This window comes from Eurosta solidaginis, chromosome 2 (genome assembly GCF_040869045.1).
Source record: "Eurosta solidaginis isolate ZX-2024a chromosome 2, ASM4086904v1, whole genome shotgun sequence".
Lineage (NCBI taxonomy): Eukaryota > Metazoa > Arthropoda > Insecta > Diptera > Tephritidae > Eurosta > Eurosta solidaginis.
The window spans coordinates 24,067,505-24,085,366 of record NC_090320.1 but is presented as its reverse complement, the minus strand read 5'-3'; the positions used below and the strand labels follow the sequence as shown (position 1 = coordinate 24,085,366).

At 34.5% G+C, this 17,862-nt stretch overlaps 2 protein-coding genes across 8 annotated transcripts in view; one reads left to right on the top strand and one right to left on the bottom strand.

The window, feature by feature from the left end:
* Positions 1 to 17,862, bottom strand: part of Shawl (Shaw-like) — a 437,991-nt gene that overhangs the window by 363,090 nt on the left and 57,039 nt on the right. The window lies entirely within an intron of this gene.
* Mco1 (Multicopper oxidase 1) overlaps positions 1,868 to 17,862 on the top strand; it is a 59,046-nt gene continuing 43,051 nt past the window's right edge. The window contains exon 1 of the mRNA XM_067764643.1: positions 1,868 to 2,331. The gene's annotated coding sequence lies outside the window, so the exon portion shown is untranslated. The remainder of the gene's footprint in view (positions 2,332 to 17,862) is intronic.

The window sequence follows — 17,862 nt, the reverse complement described above, 5'->3', positions numbered from 1 at the left end:
CGTCTCTTCCTGCTCTTGAATGCTATCCTTTGCACCTTCTCAACCCTCTTTTGCTTACACTTTTTGTTCAGCGCATTCCACCAGACATGAGCTCCATGAGTTAGTATCGGTCGAATAACTGTATTGCACATTCCATGGATGCCATGCGGTGACGGTCCCAAATTCCTTTTGACATCTCTTCTGCAGGTGTAGTATGCTGCCAGAGCTTTGTTTGATCTCACGTCCATCTTGACTTGAAGTTGAGAATCACGCCAAGATGCTTGGCTTCGGAAGAAAATGAAGCCTCGGTAAGTTTATGGAGGAAATTTTGGTTTTTCTTGTAAACAGAACGTTTCGCCATGGCCGTCGCTACATGCTGCAAAGCGCCGTTTCCATTTGGTCGCTAATCGTTGGCAGGATGTACATGTGATCGAAATCTGTAAGTCGTCGGCTTATGCGACTACCCTTGTTCCTTCTACCCTGAAGATTTCTACAATTCCATGACCTTCGCCGCCCTGAGGGTGAGCCTGGTAGAAGTTTTACATACTCAGCCAGTTCCCAAAGTTGCGTTGACGACCTTACCCCTGAGCAAAGGATCGATCTATGCAACTATAGAGTCTTGGGTTCCATGTCGTATAAAGCGCTACCGTTACTTTTGGCAATGTCTGTACGGACACACATTCATACTATTGCTAACGCGACGTGACTATCTACCCTTGTATGCAAATAAAAAACACATAACTCAATGACGCTTAGAGACCAACCCCTTTGCACCCCACTTAGCGCGCCACACGTGAAGCAAAATGTTTGACAATGCGAAACAAAAACAAAATAAATTAAAATTTGTTCAGCTGATATGAATGAAGTTCAATTTGTAAATTAGCATGTTAGCGGTGATTTTGCGCGCGATTGAATTGATTGAAATTCCAAAAAAGTGCAGTGATATCACTCGGGAAAAACTAACATTATGTGGAGTAAAACAACAACAAAAAAATGGGAAAGAAAAAACTACAAATTGATACGAGTAATATTTACATAGCTGCTGATTAATTTGCGTTTTATTATATGAATAAGCATCTTTTGCCGCCGTAAGCTGTATGAGCGCCGCTATAACATGCTTATCAAAAAACTTGTTTGACAACGCGCGCCGCGTCGCTATGGGAAATATTTACATAGTTCTCGTGTTCGGTGGCAACTGCGCGCGTTAAGCTAATATAGTGAGAAGGCAGTAAGCACGTTCAGCTTTAATGCTACAAGTTCAGACTTGGGTTTAACTTGTTAGCGAGGGGGCATGAATGAAAGGGTCGAGCGTTAGTGCTGTGCGCTGTTTGCAACTGCGTTTAATTAGCGCGCTGCTGCGTTGCTGAATGTTTGCTTACGCGTGCTTAACTATGATGATAGCCCAAGCGTTTGCCAAACTAAAAATCACTTGCTTGTACAAAGCTTCAGCTATCTGCAGTTAGCGCGCTGCCTCAATGCCTCAGAGCGTTCGCTTGTTACCAGCTAGCGGCAGCTGATTGTCCAAGAGCTAACGCGCGTGTATAATCTCTTTTGCGCTCACTTCGCTGCTTATCTCTGCATATATCAGCACAATGTTTTAGAAATAAAGTTGATTTGCAGTGCGCTCTTGTTGTTAAACACTTTTGTTCCAGACTAACGCTAGGCAGTGCTCGCAATTACGATCGCCTGTGTCAAAAGGTATAAAACAATAACAACAATTATTTTTTTGTACGACGCGCTGCTTTAGCTACATCGCAGCACCACATTATAGCAGCGCGCTATAACGTCGACGCTAGGTTGGCGCGTCGTACGCTCGACCAGCAATTGACATAGTGATATATTAAACAACACTAATAAACTTTTAACAACAACAATCAGCAACTTGCTTGTCGAAAAACAAAACGCCTAAATGTTAAAAGCAGCCAGCAACGGCAATAAAAAATTGCAGTTTTGCAAGCGGCAGCAATTTTTACTTCAAATACAACGCACCAGCTGTAAATGAAATTTAGTCGCCTGTCAAACGGCTACAAGCGCGGTTCGCGGGTTAACAAAAATTAACAAGAAATCGAATTGAAGTCAGAAAAACAAGAGTGATTAAAATTGTGCGCGCAGAAACAGGATCAACTTAAGGAAGTGCGCGACACAAAAAGCTATTAAAGTGAATTAAAGTGAATTTAAAGAAATTGTCAAAACTGAAGTGTACATTATTTTAACGACATTTATCATAATCAATTTTTATCGAGTGCTAAATCAAATATCGCGCGCAAATTGTAAAAGATTTAATAAGAAGAAAAATATTGCAAAAAAATTCGCATACAGACCAACGCGGCAAATTTGTGCAAATCATAAAGTGTAAGCATTTTATAATGATTTTATAATCGAAAGCAATAAGATTTAAGACAAGAGATATACATGTCAAGATAAAATTATATTGTAAGGGAACAAAAGCACTTGTGATGAGCGCATTTGAAAGCGCTACATTCAGCGTTAAAATAATGTTATTGCAAAGATACGATTTTTGTGCCAAAGTCAGAGTAGTTTGCTAATGGAAACCCGGTTAAAATTAAATCACGTGACTTGTGGCAAAGGTGCAGCAATTTTTTTGCCGTCACTGTGACTGAACAATGACAGAAGAGTAATGTGATATAAAGCACTGTGCAAAAGAACGCATGTCAATAACCGTAATCACACAAACAATCACAGCTCTCGTCACAGTTAATATTTAGCAGCGACAATATCAAATTTATGATTCTAGAAAACGTGATTTGTGCTGTGACTAGGTTTTTAATTATTGGTCCATTTTATCTATCATTTTGTAGTCAAAACCGACGTCAAAAATATTTAAAGTTGCACGACAACCCGTTTTCATTGATTTTGTCAAGTTTGTGGTCGAATTTAACGTAGTGCAAACCAAGCGTAAGTAACAATGTGCTGCGCCAACTTTTAGCACTTATTCACAGCAGAAATCAATGGTTAATTTGTTCATATTACGATTTTTGGTAAGCATGTTTGCGAACTAGGCACAAATGCCATTCAGTCAGTCACAGCGATTTCTCTTCGATGCGATTTGTGAAAATCACAGCTACACGAATATTTCCCTTCATTAGGCTTAAGATATTATCGACTTTTAACCAATAATAAAAAAAATATCATTCACAATAAAATCATTTAGATAAATTATGGTATTTTTAATGGTTTTGTTTTGCAACAAATAAAAGTTTATGCAGCGCCACAGCCATATTTGCTTTCTGAACAGGTCTAAATTTATAATGTCTCGTAAGTGTTATAAAATAATTAAGCAGCAAGTTATCAAATATGACTGGAAATTTTATCTCAAATTTTCTTTTTTTTTTACATATTAAATTTATGGTTTTATTAATGTCATGTTCAAATTAAAGTCCGACGCGCATTGAGCAATCTTTGAATATATTTTACAGTGACCGATATGAATGCTGCAAAGTAGAAGCGTCTTTGCTGTTGCAGTAGCGATAAAGACAGTCCATGAAATGTAGTGTAACAACAATCACCTCAGCCTCTGTCAATTTTTTTTCGAAAACAAACCACTTTAGCTGTTGTGCAATCTTCAGAGTCCTTTTACTTTTTGTAAAGGTTTTGGAGAGTATTATTGATTTCCACACTCTTTTTACGGTAGTTCATAGGCCCAGGAACTTGGAGGCGCCTGGAACTGGTACCGTTTCAAAAATGTTACCATCAGAACTGATGAGCATTTGTGTGGAACGGTTTACTCCGAGTATTCGTCGACATCTAGCGCCAGGGTAACGCCTTCCTCGAGACTCCTTTAGGTTAACATGGAAAATTCAAGCAGCAGTTTTGACCAAAGTAAAACGTTTTCTGTAGGCAGCACTAGTGGAAAATGCCTAGTCGCTCGAGGGACTCTAAAGTCTATGGAGGTAATAAGAGATAATAATCATTATGAGTTCTTTCTAGAGATATTGATATTGGTGTGGTCGCAAGTTATAACAGCGAAAATTCAAAGTCCCGCTAGAGAAGACAGTGCTTTATGCACTGACCTACTGCGGTAATATTTCTAGGACTACGTTCTTCTGTTCAACAGTTACTTATGTTACATACGGTTTTGATAAGATCATGTTTTTATATTATATATAAATATATTTCTAGGACTACGTTCTTCTGTTCAACAGTTACTTATGTTACAGACGGTTTTGATAAGATCATGTTTTTATATTAGGCGATTCATATTAACTACAATATACGCAACCGTCCCGCAAGCCTTTCGCAGGTGCTATAAGGATATTAGTATGCTTTTCGTCCTCAGTGGGTGGTATAGAGTGCAGCCGCGTGTTTTTGTTTTTCATTAGAAACGCACACTATTTTTATAAAAAAATTATTTGTGTTTTTTTTGTATTAAAAAACAGAATTTCGAATAACCCCATCTAAATAACTTTATTTATTTTTTTTTTTTTTGTGAATTGAAACGCAATTTTTCAATCATTTTCATGAATTTAATCCTTAATGATTAAGTAATTATATACTATATAAATTTTTTTAACACAAATTAATACCTTTTTATCCTAATTTTAGCCTATATCAGCAAAAATTAAAGTTGCTTTCTAATAATTGTTGTTTTCCAAAAAAAAAAAACTATCCAAAAATTTTCTTTTCTGAGATTAGATGTTTTTACCGAAAAAAAATCTGAAAATATAAACATTTTGTTTAGTACTGTAACTGATTGCTATAAATTTTACTGATCCAATTTTTGATTAATAGGTATAGACTCTAGTTGACTAATTCCTTTGTTTATTCTTTCTTATACCTCTTTAATTAAATTTAAGTTAAATTCTTGTGAACTCAATCACTGATTACATTTTTTTTTTTTTTTGATAAAAAAGAGCGGTCAAAACCTATACGATTAATAAATCGCTCAAAATTTTGATTAATGCCCTATTTTTGTACTAAATTAATCGATTACTCTTAATTCTTGTTCAATCGAATAATCGGCATTAATCACATAAATAACAAGAAAGTATTAATTTGCATATTTTTATACTCAGTTGAGCAGAGCTCACAGAGTATATTAACTTTGATTGCATAACGGTTGGTTGTACAGGTATAAAGGAATCGAGATAGATATAGACTTCCATATATCAAAATCATCAGTATCGAAAAAAAATTCGATTGAGCCATGTCCGTCCGTCCGTCCGTCCGTCCGTCTGTCCGTTAACACGATAACTTGAGTAAATTTTGAGGTATCTTGATGAAATTTGGTATGTATGTTCCTGGGCACTCATCTCAGATCGCTATTTAAAATGAACGATATCGGACAATAACCACGCCCACTTTTTCGATATGGAAAATTTCGAAAAATCGAAAAAGTGCGATAATTCATTACCAAATAAGCATTAAGCGATGAAACTTGGTTGGTGAGTTGAGCTTATGACGCAGAATAGAAAACTAGTAAAATTTTGGACAATGGGTGTGGCACCGCCCACTTTTAAATGAAGGTAATTTAGAAGTTTTGCAAGCTGTAATTTGGCAGTCGTTGAAGATATCATGATGAAGTTTGGCAGGAACGTTATTCTTATTACTTTATGTCTGCTTAATAAAAATTTGCAAAATCCGAGAACGACCACGCCCACTTTTTAAAATAAAATTTTTTTTTAATCAAATTTTAAAAGAAAAGTTAATATCTTTACATCATATAAGAAAATTATGCCAAAATTCAACTCCAGTAATGATATCGTGCAACAAAATACAAAAATAAAAGAAAATTTCAAAATGGGCGTGGATCCGCCCTTTTTCATTTAATTTGTCAAGGATGCTTTTAATGCCATAAGTCGAACAAAAATTAACCAATCATCGTGAAATTTGGTAGAGGCTTAGCTCCTAGGACGATAACTGTTTTCCGTGAAAAAGGGCGAAATCGGTTGAAGCCACGCTCATTTTTTATACACAGTCGACCGTCTGTCCTTCCGCTCGGCCGTTAACATGATAACTTGAGCAAAAATCGATATATCTTTACTAAACTCAGTAGACGTACTTATCTGAACTCACTTTGTATTGGTGTAAAAAATGGCCGAAATCCGACTATGACCACGCCCACTTTTTCGATATCGAAAATTACGAAAAATGAAAAAAATGCCATAATTATATACCAAATACGAAAAAAGGAGCGAAACATGGTAATTGTATTGGTCTATTGACGCAAAATATAACTTTAGAAAAAACTTGGTAAAATGGGTGTGACACCTACCATATTAAATAGAATAAAATGAAAAAGTTTTGCAGGGCGAAATCAAAAGCCCTTGGAATCTTGCAAGGAATACTGTACGTGGTATTACATATATAAATAAATTAGCGGTACCCGACAGATGATGTTCTGGTACACACTGGTCCACATTTTGGTAGATATCTCGAAAACGCCTTCACATATACAACTAAGAGCCACTCCCTTTTAAAACCCTCATTAATACCTTTAATTTGATACCCATATCGTACAAACGCATTCTAGAGTCACCCCTGGTCCACGTTTATGGCGATATCTCGAAAAGGCGTCCACATATAGAACTAAGGCCCACTCCTTTTTAAAATACTCATTAACACCTTTCATTTGATACCCATATCGTACGAAAAAATTCTAGTCACCCCTGGCCCACCTTTATGGCGATATTTCGAAAAGGCGTCCACCTATAGAACTAAGGTCCACGCCCTTTTAAAATACTCATTAACACCTTTCATTTGATCCCATATCGTACAAACAAATTCTAGAGTAACCCCTGGTCCACCTTTATGGCGATATTTCGAAAAGGCGTCCACCTATAGAACTAAGGTCCACGCCCTTTTAAGATACTCATTAACACCTTTCATTTGATGCCCATATCGTACAAACAAATTCTAGAGTCACCCCTGGTCCACGTTTATGGCGATATCTCGAAAAGGCGTCCACACATAGAACTAAGGCCCACTCCTTTTTAAAATATTCATTAACACCTTTCATTTGATACCCATATTGTACAAACGCATTCTAGAGTCACCCCTGGTCCACTTTTATAACGATATTCCGAAAAGGCGTCCACCTATAGAACTAAGGCCCACTCCCTTTTAAAACACTTATTAACACCTTTCGTTTGATACCCATATTGTACAAACGCATTCTACAGTCAACCCTGGTCCACTTTTATAACGATATTCCTAAAAGGCGTCCACCTATAGAACTAAGGCCCACTCCCTTTTAAAATACTCATTAACACCTTTCATTTGATACCCATATCGTACAAACAAATTCTAGAGTCACCCCTGGTCCATCTTTATGGCGATATTTCGAAAAGGCGTCCACCTATAGAACTAAGGCCCACTCCTTTTTAAAATACTCATTAACACCTTTCATTTGATACCCATATCGTACAAACAAATTCTAGAGTCGCCCCTGGTCCACCTTTATGGCGATATTTCGAAAAGGCGTCCACCTATGGAACTAACCCCCCGTCCTTTTAAGATACTCATTAACACCTTTCATTTGATACCCATATCGTACAAACAAATTCTAGAGTCACCCCTGGTCCACGTTTATGGCGATATCTCGAAAAGGCATCCACCTATAGAACTAAGGCCTACGCCCTTTTAAAATACTCATTAACACCTTTCATTTGATACCCATATCGTACAAACAAATTCTAGAGTCACCCCTGGTCCACGTTTATGGCGATATCTCAAAAAGGCATCCACCTATAGAACTAAGACCCACGCCCTTTTAAAATACTCATTAACACCTTTCACTTGATACCCATATTGTACAAACGCATTCTAGAGTCACCCCTGGTCCACTTTTATAACGATATTCCGAAAAGGCGTCCACCTATAGAACTAAGGCCCACTCCCTTTTAAAACACTTATTAACACCTTTCGTTTGATACCCATATCGTACAAACACATTCTAGAGTCACCCCTGGTCCATCTTTATGGCGATATCTCGAAACGGCGTCCATCTATAGAACTAAGGCTCATTCCCTTTTAAAATAGTCATTACCACCTTTCATTTGATACCCATATCGTACAAAATAAATTCTAGAGTCACCCTTGGTCCACCTTTATGGCGATATCTCGAAAAGGCGTCCACCTATAGAACTTAGGCCACTCCCTTTTAAAATTATCATTAACACAGTTCATTTGATACCCATATCGTACAAACAAATTCTAGAGTCAGGCCTGGTCCACCTTTATGGCGATATCCCTAAATGGCGTCCATCTATAGAACTATGGCCCACTTCCTCTTAAAATACTCTTTAATACCTTCCATTTGATACACATGTCATACAAACACATTCCAGGGTTACCCTTGGTTCTTTTTACAACATGGTGATTTTCCCTTACTTTGTCTCCACAGCTCTCAACTGAGTATGTAATGTTCGGTTACACCCGAACTTAGCCTTCCTTACTTGTTTCAATTAAAGTTAATAATTTTTCACTTCAATTTCTTCTAATCCAAATAATTTATTTATAGTGAATTTATATTTTTTGCATGCATTTTATCTTTTTATTTTTTCTATCAAACACAAAATCGATTGGTGACTTTAAAAAACGTAAAAAAACCTACACATTTATTAAACTTACTTTATAATACTAAAAAAATTAATTTTAATTTTATTTTTGAGCAAAAAAAAAAATCCTCCCAAAGCCATGACTATTCTATTAAAGAACTCGATTACCTCATAATTCTTGATTAATCGAAAAGTAAGTTATTTGAATATTCGGCCTGTTGAGTAATCACATTAATGGCAAGAATATTTGATTGTATAAACATTTCACCTTGAATTAAATATTTTTTCTTTTAAAATATTTGCTTTGAACTTAAATTTCTTTTAATTTGAAATAATTTGTTTAATAAGCAGTCAAAATATTTCATTATTTTATTTTATTTTACAATTTTTGTTGTTCGAACCCGCGATCTTATTTTATTTTATTTTAATTTTTTGTCCTTTTAATTTATTTATCAAGACTTTTAAAACGTAAGAAATAAATATAAATTTTAAAATTTACTTCAAAAAGCTAAACAATTATATGAGTTTTTTTATGATAAAAAAAATCTTTCAAAACCTAACATGTTACTATCTACTTAATTAATCGATAACCTCCAGTTCTTGATTTAAAAAGCAAATTATTTGAATAATCGGACTGTTAAACTTTCACTTAAATACAGTAAAATATTTTCTTTGATAAAAACTAGTTCTTCATTTTCATACTTTTTTCTATTAAATATTTATTTTGGACTTTAATTTGTTTTTTTTTTATTACTTGCATTTAAATTTTTTTTATCAAAACTATTCGGGACTATTAAAATGAAAGACACAGATATGAATTAATAAAATTTAGCTAATTAATTTGAATTAAGTCGATTGAAAAAATCGCAAAAAGAGTGATTTTTTTAAGTGCTACGTGATTAATTAATTTGAGTTCAAATTAATGATTAATCGATTGAGAAGGTAATCCAATAATAGCTTTGTAAATTAGTAAAATTTTTGATTAAAGTAACTGATTGAAACATGTCATGAAAATAATTAATTTCTTTTCTGTCATACACAAAACATTGTTACTTTTTTTTCTCGCAATCAAAACTAATTTATATTTTGTAGTTTATTTCTTCTAAATAATACTTAATAAATATTTTTTAATTAATTGATGATTATTTTCTCTATTTTTCTTTAAAACTAAAATTTATTTTCATGTAAATTTTTTTCTTTATTAAAAACGTAAAATTGGTTTCGTTTTTTAACTTTTTAGCATTGGTTTTTTTAATTAGCATGTTCTAAAATTCAACAATTGAATTATGTTTATTGGCGATTAAGGAAAATAAATATTTTCAGTGTTGCATTACAAAAAATGTTGAATAATTACATCTTCAATAAATCAGTCAACCAACTAATCAAATCTTTGATTAATTGAAGAATTGAACGTATTTTAATCGCCATTAGTTTTAGTTTCAACAATATTTTTAATTTGCTCAGTTCGTATATTGCTTTCAAAACTCGTATCCAACCAAAACTTAAAATTTTTGGTTAATAGTTTTTAAAGTCCCTCGTTGTTAGAAAAAGATTTATATATCCATGAAAAAGACTTTCAAGGTGTCAACTATTCTAAAGCCTAGTTTTTTTCACCTACAAAAGCTGGCAACGGCCTCTTTTTAGAAAGACCATGCACTTGTGAGCTACATAGTTTAGGCCTATGTAATTTATTTCAGAAGTTGGCCTCAAGTCCCTACCCTCGTTCAAAGTGATAAATGTGCATAATGGGAAATTCACCTTTATATACTCCAGGTGAGCTCTCTTTTTATACTACGCATCTTTGGAAATCATGTGGTGAAAATATCAATTAAGTCGAATCAAGTTTATGTTATGTCTGCACAAATTTTTGCCAAACTCGCTTTGCAGGCCATCTGCTTTCGGAGTTGTGGCATATTCAATGACGTTTCTCGTTCTGCCGAAATCCCACAAAACAAAACGACTCAGCTTGAATATGTAGTAAACACAAATTATAAAGCAATTTTAAAACATGAGTTATACCAAATTACTTTGAATTGCTTCGATGACCTTGTCATCACAAAAACCAGCATTAAATTTAGAACCACAGAACAAAAGTTCAAAAGCTCTGCAACACAAAGATTTTAATGAATCATGCGCGCACGTAATCCCAATTTAAATAATAACCAAAAATAACTTTAGAGTATATCAACAACATTAATCGCACGGAAGTAAATTTTAGAAAAATTACTACAACAAAAGAAAAAATGGCCGAAATTCATTCACAAAACATAGCAGCTATTATTAAACATACAAGTGTGTTTTGATGACTTGATATCGGTTTTCTTTTTTCTTCCTATTATTTGGTTTTTAAAATTTTTTTCTTATCTACACTTAAAAATCTGCATAAAATAAACAAACACAAAACGAACAATTAAGAAAAACTCGAAATCACTATTCAAACAAATCAAATAATCAAAATAAACAGATCCGTGGTGTGCTTGTTTACATACATGATTAGGGGGGATGTTACGGAAGTTACTTAATTTACCAAAATCGAGAGCGGTATCGGATTTCTCAAGTTTGCTTTATCGAACTCAGAACCGAAATTGATGCAGTTGAAAGTTGAAGCAGGGTGCGAGAGACACATGTCAAGTTAAATAGTAAGGAGGGTGGCGAATAAATCATTATTGTTTGGATTGGGGGAAAATTGGGTATGACATGGAAGGTTTAATGTTGTCATATTAATCGATCCCGAGATGTTCGGGCTGGTTCCTTAAAGGTGATTGTTATCGGAATGTGCCGGATCTATTTGCAGCAAAGGACCATTAACATCGATAACATTCCCGAAAACCTTCAAGACGCTCCTTGAAATATCGTTAATATAATAACAACAACAACATAACTATAAAAAAATGCAAATCTAAGGTACCTTGTTTTCATTTCGCAAATAGAACCGAAATAGTCGGAACTAGAATCTGAATAAGAGGTTTAAACGCGAGATTCAAATTGTTATTTCTTTTATGAGAAAATTCCACAGAAAAAATTATTTCCAAACTTTTAATTCTGTAAGAAATTTTAAAATCCGGGCTATTATTTTATAAGTCCGAAAACAAAAGTCCTGCCCGGCCTTGTTACTACGGAATGGCTAATTTTTTTTATAAATTCCAAAAATAAAAATAAATTGGGGATCCTCGGAAGCCCATAACCTTTCAATTCAGGGAAATTTCTTGACTGGACTTTTTCGACTCAAAAAAAAACTACTAAAGTGGGTTTTCAATCGAAAGCACCGACGACGCAAACCGAACATCCATAACACCTCTAATGTATAGTCGAACATAAACTATTTTTTTGAACAAAGTTTTATTGTAAACATGAAATCGGTGTTGTTTTTGATGGCAACGAAATTCGTGCAAGTTGCATAAGCCTAGTGTTGATCATAAACATTCATAGATACATATATACACCTGCGAGTAAAATAATAGCGTCAGTAGTGATTTTCTTACTTACTTCTTTATAAAACACTTTAATGAATTATATCACGAAAACTATGTGTAACAAGAGCCTTATTATGTGACGCGATTCGAAGGAAATTTATATCGGATTTGAAAAAACTGTATGTATTTTGAAAACGTTTTCGAAAAATTAGAAAAATTCGAGAAGTTTTTAATAATCTACAAGCAAATTTTCAAAAATTTATTTAGAATTTCGGGAAGAGTTTTGAGTATGCAGTTTTGTAGCCCAATAAATTTTAGCCTTGAAAATACAAGTATGGAACTCTCAAAATTTGCCTTGATTTTTGACAATTTATTATACCGGAGGGTGTTTCAGATTTTCTTCTATACAAAAGATAAAGCCATGAGCCCTTCGTATGGAAGAAAACATAAAACCCCCTTCGGAATAAAACATTGTCAAAAATTAATGCGAATTTTGAGTAAGTTATAAGTTGTACTTTGCCATGCTAAAATTGAGCTACAAAAAAAACTGTGTACTCAAAAGAACACAGAAAACTCTCCATAAGAAGTTCGCAATTTTCGTAAATTTTTATCGAATTTTGAATTTTTTTCAAATTGAACTTGGTATATTTTCATAAGTAGTTTCGAGTAAAAAAAATGCATGGAAGTTTTTCTTAAATTATCGAAAAGAAAAATTTAACTGACGAAATTCTATTTCGTGTTCGCTGCTATTTTCGTGTACGCTGCTGTACGTACGCAAATATCTAAAAATAATTATTCGGCTTAAAATCACATTCCATATACTAAACTGCTCAATTAATTTGCCAGTTTTTTGATAGCTAAATAAATAATAAAAATTATCACAAAGCTATCAAAAATAATTTGCTATTTTAAATTTTTATTTATTTTTTTTAAACTGATTTATTTATTTAAATTTTTTTTGTTGTTTTTTTTCTAAGACGCAAATTTTATTTTTATTTTTTTCAAACCAATTTTAATTAAATGCTTTTGGGCCAACTTGTTGCTAAATTATTGCTAGCTGGTTAATTAAATGGTATAGGTTTTCAAGGCACTGAAGTACAGTGTACAGCATATGATAAAAAATACAAATAAAATGTGCATATTTTCAGAACTTGCTCTGCAGCGAGTAGGATTAGTTCCGAACTAACACAGAACTATCGCATTAAGAGATGGTACTTGTTCTAATTCAGACCTCTCACACTCTGCTCGAGAGTAAATTGCGCAAACTATTTATTTATTTTTCTTTGGCGACGGTGATCATTTTAATATTACGTACGGCTTCGACTTTGGTCTTCGGGTGGTAAATGTTAGCTGAAGCTTCCACAAACAGTTAGGTGCAAGGAAAAAGTGTGGTTTTGCTAGTTTTCGTGTATTCACAATATATTTTTGCGATTTGTTCAACAAGTAACCACAATTGTGAACGTTATTAGCGGTTTGACACCCTGTGTTGGTGAAAACAAAAATATCAAATGAAGCTATCTAAAGGATTGCTATGGTACAGTTACATTCTAACTTGTTCAGAAATATTGGAAACGTTTCTTAAGTTTGACACCAGCTTGAGTATAACAATCATTCAGACAGCTTCTTTTGATATTTTTGTTCTCACCAACACAGGGTGGCCAGCTCCAGCTAACACGATAATTATCAATATTTTTTAGGACAAATCGCGTAGATCTATGGTCAATCCACAATAACCTACAAAACAACTGACGTTTGTTATACAATTTCTTTAGACTTAACTGACTGTCGATGCTTCGGTTAGAGAATTTCGATAACTTATAGATAAGTGACTAACTAAAGATAACGTAAACGGCCTTAGTGTGCTGGTTCTTTAAAAAACTTTTTAATACTAAGCTTCTTTTAGTTTCTATATTGAAGAAGATAACGATTGATAAATGTTTTACACAAAATTTAATTAAAATGATCTGTATTTAATTAACGAGACATGTTCATATTGCTTTATACAATTGTTTTTGTTATTTAGAAAAAATTACAAAATTTACAAACGGCACCGGTTACTAGGACATGTTTCAGAATTTCACTTCTTCATCAGCTAGCTTTTCGGCAGCTGAGTATTGAAATAGAAATCTCCAACATTCATATTTTATACTAGTGTAAAGGCAGATGCCCTTATCCGCTCAGCCATATGAATGCCTCGCTGCTCGCTTTGCAATTGGTCTCTAAGTGTTGCCTTTTTGTTGCTATTCCTTTATACACCATTAGGTACATACTAATTATATATGTCTTTAACCCTGTGTGTATGGAATACTTATAGGCGCGCTATCAAGAGCTTAGTAACATTGGATTTATAGTAAAGCTTTTATAAGCAATACTTCCGCGCATTATTATTTAAAATGTTTCACTGTACCAACACCTTTGTCACTTTCCGCCGGCAGTCGTGCGACAACTTGAAACATTTAAAGTCGTCATTTCCATCTTGGCCAATATAAATTTTGTTGAGCTGGTCAAGTTAAGAGTAGCTAGCCACTACAATAACTATGCGAAAAAAATTACAACAACAATGCAAATAAGCAATAACAGCAACAACAATCAAAATATTCAAAAATAGCAACAATACAACTAGCTGATTGTGAACAACAATAAAAATAAAATAACTAACATGAACTAGCAACAAGTTGATAATAGCGTTGTTAAGTGATTGGTTGTATGGCCCAGTTTACGGATCTTCGATTCTGCCACTGGAATTTCATACCAAAATGAAATACAATATTGCGTACGAGTATATGGCCCATGGCATGTGGCAACTGGAACTCGTGATTGGCTTCTTGTACTTCTGTAAATGTAAGCCTATTTTTATTGCCTATTTTTATTGCTTAGTTCTAGAAAATTTTTTGCGGTTACTTCCGTGGGTAAATTTTAAAATTATCTAAATTTCATAATTCATAAAAATTTTACTTTCCTTGTGCTCCGCATTACAACGTTTTATCAACTAAATTACTTATGTAAAAATTAAGATTAACGCTCCTTATCAATGTGGTATTTAACAAGTTGTATGAGACTGTCTTTATTTCACTAATTGTTTTTTTTTTTTTTATCTAAAATATGCTCGAAAAACGAGACATCAAACCGATCGCAGACAAAAGGGTCGTTTTCACCATACCTAGTTAAGTTAGAATTTATCTGGTGCATAACAATCCTTTAGATGGTTTAACTTGACTTTTCCATTTTCACCAACACAGGATGATCAACTCACAGTTTGGTTGATAATTTTGAATATTTTGTAGCACAAAGCGCAAAAATGTATCGTAAATACATGAAAATCCACAAAGCAACTGACTTTTGTTTACACTTTTTCATTGCACTTAACTTACAGTCAATGCTCCGGTTAGCATGGAGAAAACGAGAACTTCGATAACTTGTAGATAAATGACTAACTAAAGAAGATGAACTGAAGAGTCTCTACGCGACACGAACAACAACAAACTTATATTATAATAAAATTACTTTTGTGTAACCATATTGAAACAGCCATCTTGTCGAGGCATACAGTTAGACAACAGCAAATTGGGTTCCTACAATTTAGGATAAGGCCATGCTATTGTTTCCTGTCGATGGCCACCAATGCTGGGTCTTCAATGCCGAAATTTGACGGCATACATGACTATAGGTGTTTCACACGAAATCCGCGGATGCTGAGAGCCCCATGGCTGTCTTATCAGCGCCGCAATGAACGAACAATCGTCAATAGTGGAATCACACCACTGTCGTGTTTTTCCCCTCCAGCATCTTCGATATGGCGTCTTTGTCTCCACGTCTCTCTGTTTCTGTCCTGTTTCTATCTCTCCTGCTTCCAGCGTATTGTGAGTGTTGCCTTTGGGACTATAACCATCAGCCGTTTGCTGGCCTATGCTTCCGCACGGGCGTTACTTATTCCTTAAACATGTCCACTGTCTTACTCGCTGTTGGAAAGGCTCCCAGTATTGTAAAACGCCTCCCTTTTCGTCTTCTTTTGTCACGTTCCCCCGAGTTTCGAATCCAAGGCGTAACTCATAGCGCTTTCTTCTTTTCCGTCATGCTTACGTACTTCCATACGCAATCTCTACGGTGCTGACGAATACTTAAAGGGATAACCCAACCGTTAGCTTGGGCTCAAACGCGTAGAATAGACCTGAAACCAGCTGTTACTTGTAATTTCTCGACTGTATCGTATCATCAGGTATCAGAAGTTGGGAATCATAAGACTGATTTCATGGGTCATTTCGGAAAAAAAAAAAGAAATGCTTTTCTTCCAATTTGCATCGTGCTACTTTTGATTTTCTACACAAATAGGTGAGACGCGGCATGGATGCTTTATGCCGACTCCGAACGGCATCTGCAACGCAGAAATACACTCGGAGTGTTTGCCAAGCTACCGCCGATGGACGAACCCGTAGATTAATGTTTTTGCAATTAAAACATTTTTTCAAAATTTTTGATGTTGCTTTGTCCGGACTTGATTCCAGGACCTTTAGCGTAGTAGGCGGAGCACGCTACCTCCACCATATTAAGCATATAGATAAATGTATTGCCCGATAGCCTCCGAAGAGATTTTGGGTCGAGCTTCTCTCTACCAATTTCCGTTATGCTCCTTTTAGTTTTTCCTAAAAACTGGCGGGATGGCACCTACTTGTTTTATTTCATGTCAGAAATTCACTCGGAGTGCTTGCGAAACACTGTCGAGGGGCGACACCGCTTAGAAAAATATTCTTCTAATTGAAAAAACTTGTGTCTAAAATTTTGATGTTGCTTTGCCCGGGACGTAAACCCAGGATCTTCGGTGTGATAAGTAGGTAAAGCTACCATCACACCACGGTGGCCGCCGTACATATACATCAACTAATTTTAAAGAGAAACTTGCTCTCATGGTGCTCGCTACTTTCTGTGATGAGCATAATGCCGCAGAAATCTCTGTCATGTCAACAGCCTACACTGTTACTCTAATTTTGACGAAAATCTGTTATTTTAACAGTCTTCATAGGTATTGTTAAGATCACAGCAATAATTATAAAGTTAACAGAGTTATGGCTCACATACGCTGATTTTTTTTTTGTTGATTTGACTGTTGAAACGGTCAATTCAGAATCAAAAATTTGTGCGTAGCTGATTCATTAGCAATTGTGATGCATACAAATTGACGGAAATTTCGATTAAATCGACTCATAATACGGTTAATTTTACCAGCTTTTGACTTGCAAACAAAGACCTTTCCTGTTTATAAATGTCTTCCTTAAAGATCTACTGTTCTGCAAGAGGACTTTCGGTCGCTATTTTATTTTATTTGTTGAAAACTTTAGGCATTCGTGTTTCTGTCAAAACAATTTCTTTGCTTTTCAAACATTTCAGTCTGATGGTATGACATGCTTGCTCATGCTTTTTTAACTAAATATTGTTTCACATGAACTGGTTTAATCTTTACGACACTGTAAATGATAAGTTTACTCTTACGTCTACCAAAGTTATTAAGAACATTTTAATAGAAATATCATATAGTGACAATAATTATCTTCGTCATCTATTTATAAGTATGTGCATTTGCTCTTATGCATTTATTAATTTTCGTGTTAATTATTTTATATTTTCATTTTAATAATTATTAAATTATGGACATATTTAAAGAGGCGCCTTTGGAGATTTAACGCTCATTACACAATCTTTTTATGAATTAACTAATTAAAGAACATATTTAGATCATTTAACTGTGTTATTATCAATTTTGCAATAGCTTTAATGACTTTGAACTTGCTCGGGGCCAACGACATTGGGGAAAGCACTCAATTACGGGTTTGCTTCCGATTTGTGATTAGTAGAGATTTGTATGAAGATACAATCGATTTGAAGAGTGAATGGGAATGTAAAGACAGAAAACACGGAAAATGTAAAGAAATTGTTTTGAAAGTATTTTGAAGCTTGTTAAA